This window comes from Acyrthosiphon pisum, chromosome A2 (assembly GCF_005508785.2).
Source record: "Acyrthosiphon pisum isolate AL4f chromosome A2, pea_aphid_22Mar2018_4r6ur, whole genome shotgun sequence".
Taxonomy (NCBI): Eukaryota; Metazoa; Arthropoda; class Insecta; order Hemiptera; family Aphididae; genus Acyrthosiphon; species Acyrthosiphon pisum.
Window position 1 is genome coordinate 94,961,570 of NC_042495.1, and position 7,784 is coordinate 94,969,353.

Sequence of the window (7,784 nt, forward strand, 5' to 3'; positions counted from 1 at the left end):
ACGCTAATAACCTACCTTTATAAATTATGTATAGGTAGGTATTACTGTATTAGCTATAATAAGGTTTATTTTAAAATATTCTTAATGATTTTAATAATTTAATGAAATAGTAAAGGGAAAACAATTTTTATTATAACTATAATTATACCATATAGATACAATAAGTTATATTATAAATAATTAAAACCTATATAATATATATTAATATAGATAAATTTAGAGTTTTAGACTGGCATAGTAAATTGTTTAAAGGTATGCAATTTACGAATGTCGAATTGTAATAGAGTATATAATTTTCAAAGAAAAAATATGATCAATAAACACTTTGTAAATTGTATTAACACAAGTACCTTCATTAAAAATTATTAGTCCCCGTATAGTGTTCTATTTGTGTATAAATTATATGTTTTTCTAAACTAATTAGAAAATATATCACAGCAAATATATCAAAAATTAAAATAATATTTTTAAATGGTTTTTTACGCATATTATGATTACATTTCATCAGCACAATATTATACAAATAATAGCTAAAGGAAATTTTTTTACTATATAAAGGTACTTTATTATCATACCGCTACTTATCAACTTATTAGTAATTATTTACTTACTTATTTACTAATAACAGTGTATATAGACATTATATATTTATATTCTCTCCAAGCAAAGATGGCTTCAAAAAATGTACAATAATTACACGCGTATATCTATTATATATGTATATTATGTTCCTACTCGATATATATATATGACTATATGATATATCTGTTTACAAAAAGTTTATAAGTTTGTATAAAACTTAATATCGGATCATCGAATCACTATTCGTTAAAAATATTATGACAAATGATTATATTATTCATTAATAGTTATGATGTTTCAGTCAGAATGACAAAAGAAGATGGCTAGCAAGGTATGTGGTTAGTGATGTGGATGACGAAGAGCATGTGTAAAATAAATCTTAAATATTTTTAAACAAAAACAATTCGGCAATAGTTTCGTTATTACATTAACAGTAACATTAATATTACATAACAGCCAACATAAAATAAGATGACCACATCTTTTTAGGTACCTATATATTATAGTATCTATCTTTGGTTACATTTTAAGCAATGTCACAATTTACAATGTATACCATCTATACCATCTATATCATCTATACCATTATAATATAATAATAGGACATAATATTATTATTTAGATACAATGCGTAAAAGTACAGTTAGGTTCGCCATTTACACAATTACACAAACACATTTTATTGTTAAAAAATATTACACAGGTAGGTTATGCCATTCATACAGTACGTACCCAAAATATAAGTCATTCGCCATTGTAATCATCTTGTGATTCTTATAATAAGATTTTATTATGTAGGTACCTATTGGACAATATAACAGTTGTTATAATACTATATTTTTTATGGATTTAAAAAAAAATAATGTAGACCGTTTCTGGGCTAGGAATATTAATATAAATTATATATCTATCTAATCATATTATACCTAACCTCATGTCTATATATTATTATATATTCGAAATATAAAGTTTTTTTACTAGTTATTAAGTAGGTTCACAGTAAGTATATCCCATGAAGAATAAAGATATCTTTATTCTTCGTGGTATATTCATAGAATATAGGTATACGCGTCTTGCCTAATGTGCTCTCAAACGTAAAGAATAAATAACCATATATTATTATGTATAAAATATATCATAAACGTGTACATCGCGCATGGGTGTGGAAATTATTATTGATTGAAGGTCTTGTTAAATCGAAATAATGTACGTCACAATAATATCATAAGTAAAAATATTATGTGCCGTGCATAATATACACACTCAGAGTCTAATTTAGGTATATTCAATAAATTATCAATGGGACATAATTCGTGCAGATTTCCCAGAAATCAAATTCACCGTTAAAACTGCGTCTTACTGCGTTTCAAATTAGACAGACTTTGATGTCCTGTGGTATATTATAATATACTGCACGCTCTCGAACATTTTATTATACGCTATATACCGACATACGGTCATCGAGGAATCTACAAAAAAAAAATAAAACGGTCATTGATGTCAATTATTTGAAAGCATTGACTGCTGCACGATGCTACCATATATTGTAATATAATATGTGACGAGTGTGATGTCCCGCCGAAATGACCTTCCTCTGTCGTCATGTGTCTTTTCGTTTTGTACATCGTATGTAGGTACTACCTATAATATTATACTCTGCTATAATCCGTGAAACTGTACAGTAAATTGTATATAATACGAAAAGCGCAGGTAAATTACGACAGACCCGCACACCTAAACGTAACCGAAATCGAGCCAAATAATGACTCCTGCAGCTCGTACCCATACATAAAAACCTCGTGTGTCGCAACACGATTTTCACATACCGATTTGGGTTTACGGGTTGCTATTATATTGTAAACGTCCAGAGGTGTATGTTTTTCAAATTACGTTGTTATTATTTATTATAGGTACTTGCTGCTGAGAAACTCGACTACAATAATATCATATTATATCCCGTATTATTTGTACAATAATATTATATCATTGTGTTACGTGTACAAAATTTAGAAGTCGATTCGCGTTTGAAATAACTACTATATTATAGGTATTTAGTATTTACACGCGTATCTTATCTCCTCGATTTACAGGTAGGTAGGTATATTATTGGTTATTATTGTTATTTCATGGACCGATATGACTATGTATATGTATACCTCTGCACGTGACAAAAATAACCAGTAAAATAGTAAATAAATCGAAGCACAATATGATATAATAATAAATTCTTGTGGGACACGTCAGTCACCATCCATGATGATCGCAGCTTGCTGATCTGGCATATTATTATAATATTTTAAAAATATAATATCGAATATGAAATAGAATTATACATGGATAATATGACTATGACTAAATAGATAGCAGCAATATTGATACGCATACCACCCCTTGTTTCGTCTATATCGCGTAGTTCCCCGTTTAACGTTTATGACGACCAATGAAATGTGGAGAGCTTTAATTCCAATACTAGAAGTATAGATGTGGCATCAAAACTATGGGGGATGCGCTATAACTTTATTTTTGCTGACATATCTATTTTGTCATGTTTATGATAAAATATATTTTGTATAAATTTAGACCATAGTTCATGAATAGCATAAAATAATTATATGTTTTGAGTTAGTACGATTGAGAAGAGAGGGATTTTTAAACAATCAAAACACCACGTTTTATTTTGCTTACCATTCGATATTATAGAGATTTTAAATTAAATATATTATAATATATTCATTTCAATTTTATTTTATTTTCTTACCTATAGTGACTTATAGTCTTCTAAGTTATAGTCGTTGGCGTGCTGCTAATTTGGTATATACATGTTATACTTTATTGGTTACGTTTATTCTGCAGGCACTCTGGTTGTTATTATAGTGTATCATCAGGGGCAGATTTACCCATAGGCCACCAAAAATAGGGCGCAATATTTTTTGGGGCGCATTTTTTAGTTAATTTTTACCTTTTAGTTTTTCATAATTTCATAATTATATTTACCAACATTTATATTTTATATTAATTTTTTTTCGTATTCAACTTGCATGCAACTGGAGAGTGGCTCACGTAGTTACGCAGCAGTAACGTTTTAATTTATGAGCTATAATAACCTCGCCGTTTGAGTTTAATCCTGCGACCAACGCGCGCCCTGCCGCGCCGTCACCGCTAGAGGTTCGACAATCGACATCGACATTCGACGAGGCAGTTGCCAGCGTTGCCTATGTTAATGCATGGGAGGTGGTATACGGGTGTGCGGCGTAAACACATACAATATTGTGAACGGCGCATGCGCAAAACGCCAGCAAAGGCAGTCAAATATACTGCCTCGGGCCGTCGGGTACATTGTACGAGTATATAGCCGCTCTACTAGCTAGGTGGGGGACAACTCGCACAGTGCTAGCGAGTAAATTATTTGATATTAACTGGAATGACCCGCCTCACCCCGCACCCGGTACCGCAATAAGTGTGCGCGGGCGCGTGGCCACCAAAACAGGTCTGTTTTCTAGACTTTTGCACTAGACTTTTAAATACTAGAATTAATTCTGGAAATCAGATGTCTTGATAAAGTAATTAATAATAATAAACATTGCGATGACGCGCGACGCTGGCACTGTCGCCCGTCTCCTGCATAGTGCATAGTGCATACTGCTCAGAAATCTGCTATTAATCGATTACGATTATAGAGACTAGAGTGCTCACCACCAAATCATAGATAATTTTGCTACAGATAAATCAAGGCGCAAAATGATTTAATTATTGTACAAGTGTACAAATGTACCTACTACCTAGATATGCAAAATTGTATTAATATTTATTTGTTTAGTTGGTATGTATAAATATAAAAATACCTAAATACAATTTTTATAGTTTTGTTTTATTTCATGGAACATTACTCCCCCCCTCCCCCGTGGGAGATCGTCAATGTACGGGGCGCTAGTGTTGTAATGCCTAGGGGCGGGAAAATGGCAAGTCCGCCCCTGTGTATCATTTATTTCTGATATTATTTAGATTTTATAATATATTTTTTTTATAACTTTTGATACTTAGATTTTCTGATAGATGTATTAATTAAAATATATAATTTGTTTTTATAATAAATTCTTGAGTATTATGTATATTTTTTAAATTTCTCTATAGGTTTTATTTTTTTCACTCGTAAATGTTTTCACGGTACAGCCTTGTAACTGACTATACGATAACTTTTGTTAATATCAATTGGTATTAAAAAAAAAAATTGTTTTGGTATAATTAATAATATTATAGCATAAAATTGAAATAAAAAAATTTTCTCGGAAAACTTAATAATAACAAGTCATTATGTAACTAATTGCATTTGTCAGTTCTTTCTGTTACGACACTCTTTAGTAGGTACAGTAACTATATGAGAATAATATGTTATATTATTACAATTCAAACGGAAAGAAAAACAATTATAATTATAGGCTTATATTTATAGCTCAGGCTAAGTCGATGTTAAGTAGGTTTATACATTATCTGCTCATAAAAATTATCGCGTTCGGTATACATTGGAATATTATGATATCGCGTACCTATACTTTCGCATTAAATATTTTATTTTAATTAACAAATTATATATTGCAGTCTGATTTGACGAGCGACCTACCTAATCACTTTGATAAACTCCATTATAATTTATAATAAAATACTATATACAGTCTATTTTCGTATATATCACATATACAATGTAACGCAGCAAGAACTTGATCATCGACAATTATTTGTTTAACCTATAAAAGCACGAGATGAAGAAAATATGGGTCCATTTTCCAGTATCGTGCAAATTCTTTATATTAAATTTCGTTGTCTTAGTTTTTAATTTTTATTCTAAAATTAAAATATGTATAAAATTAATAACATTTTAACTGTAATAATATTTCAGACTGAATCGTAAATTTGTTTAAAAACAGTTAAGCATTATATTGTAAGTACCAGGTATATATCATGGTATAATAGTTATATATAGGCATTTATAAAAATTATAACACGCATGATCTGCAGAAATTACAAGGGTGGTTTTTTATTTTCTGGCCTGTCCAGTACATACTATTATTACAACTCTAATACCGAAATAATTAATACGGTTTATTGCTGCAGCTGTCGTGTAGCGTTGAAAAATTATTATGATCGTTTTTCGACGTGTATACCTATTGGTTACCCGTTGGTTACTTATAAACCGTACGACGTAATAATATTATAATAATATACCTAATAAGTAGTAAATATTTAACTTTGCCATAAGAATAGGTAGTATGTATATTATATACACACACACTCACACTACTTTATATAAACACATCCACTGTTTCCTAACCAACCAGCTTAAAACGATTCGATTTAGTGTAATTGTGTATGTATAAATAGCGATATACATCTACTGCTAATATACCTACGCGTCGCGGTTCAAACCACTTACGTACCTATTATACCTACATTGGTACATCGCATATCAACATTTCGAATTTAAATCTCCCCAAACAGTATAATATAACATAAATGACCACCTGGTTTTTCGAGAACTTGATTTGAAATCAGATATTAATGTAATAAGTATATTATGAGGATAATATACGTACAGTACAGTGGAAAAAAATGTAAATACATACTATTATAATATACATTTATACACAATATAATATATTATAATATACACGCGTAAACACATTATTTTAATAGTGATATATCCTTTAAAATGCATATCAAAATTCGGCCTGCATATAACTCGGCTGCGTATATACCTACCTATATAGCTCGCTATTCGTTCCGTACGCTGCATTATACTATAGAGGTACCTATTATAACGATATTAAAGTTTTTATGATGATTTTATGGATTCCACAAAAAACATTAAAAAAACTAAACTCTGTATGTTCTTGTATTTAATATGCACTGCTGTAGTATATACGCGTAGGTATAAACTCAACAACTACTTGTTTTAATAAGCATCCTCTGAAAAATATAACAACTATATTATTATTATATACTGCAGTGAGACTTAAATAAACATAAAATACCTACGTACATAATATTATAATATTATTAAAATATAAAATATATATAACATATTATATTGTTTCTGCGTTCCCTATTCGCAAAAATCAAGATCAATATCATTACAGAAGTTATCACCGATTAGCCATTTTGTTTTCTTTAAAAACATAATTACGCAACAAACATTTTTATACACACACGTATTTGATAATTATTATTATAAAGGAAAGGTAACTACATAAAATAACTCCTGCAATAAGTATTTTTTCATCTATTTATGTCAGTTGCAGACTTATTATATAGAAAAAATTGACCTATCTATTCGTGATTATTTAAAAGTTATAACGACTAATAGGAATTGAGGAATTTGGTATTTGATGAAAAAATTCGTTTTATATTTTTCGTGTCATGTTCTAATTAGGGGTCCATTTATTTGTATTTTAGCATATTAAAAGTAGTTATAAGAAAGATTTTAGAATTACTCATTTAACAAACTTAACCTAAACGGTCTAGTACTGACCACCATGATAAATAATTGATTACATGTTTTGAAAACAATACACATGTAAGTACACAGTTGGTACACAGTTGGAGTTTGGGGGGTTTAAATAGTTTCAAATCCAACCCTAACCGTTTTTACTTATGTAGGTATTATAATTTTTAATTTTTAATTTATACTATGCGGATGATTTAAATAAATTATAAAATGTAAATATATCCGAGAAACCAATTATATAACACACAAATTAATATAATAATATAACAAAATAAACGTTGAGATACCAAAGAAAAAGAAATAAAAAAAAAAGTTTGAAAAGAAATATTTCCTGGATGGAAATAGATACCAAAATATTTGAACTATAATTAATTTAAATGTCATAAATATTTACATCGCCTTATAACGTAAAATATTTATTCACATGGGTAATCGCACGATTCACAAATCATGAACCTCGTTTATAAATTAAAAACCATAGGTAAGACTTAAATTTATTCATTAGCATATTTTCATTTTATAAAGCTTGAGAGGAAGTCACACCCGCATGTGTTATCTCCGTCTTACACAAGGGTATCACTGGTTTCGGCCAAAAGCGCCTTACCGTTTTACGCCAAATTAGAAAAAACGTCATTCCTTTTTCCACCAATTATAAATTATAGAATTTTATAGTTTGGAAACCCTTACGTAAAGATTTTTTAAT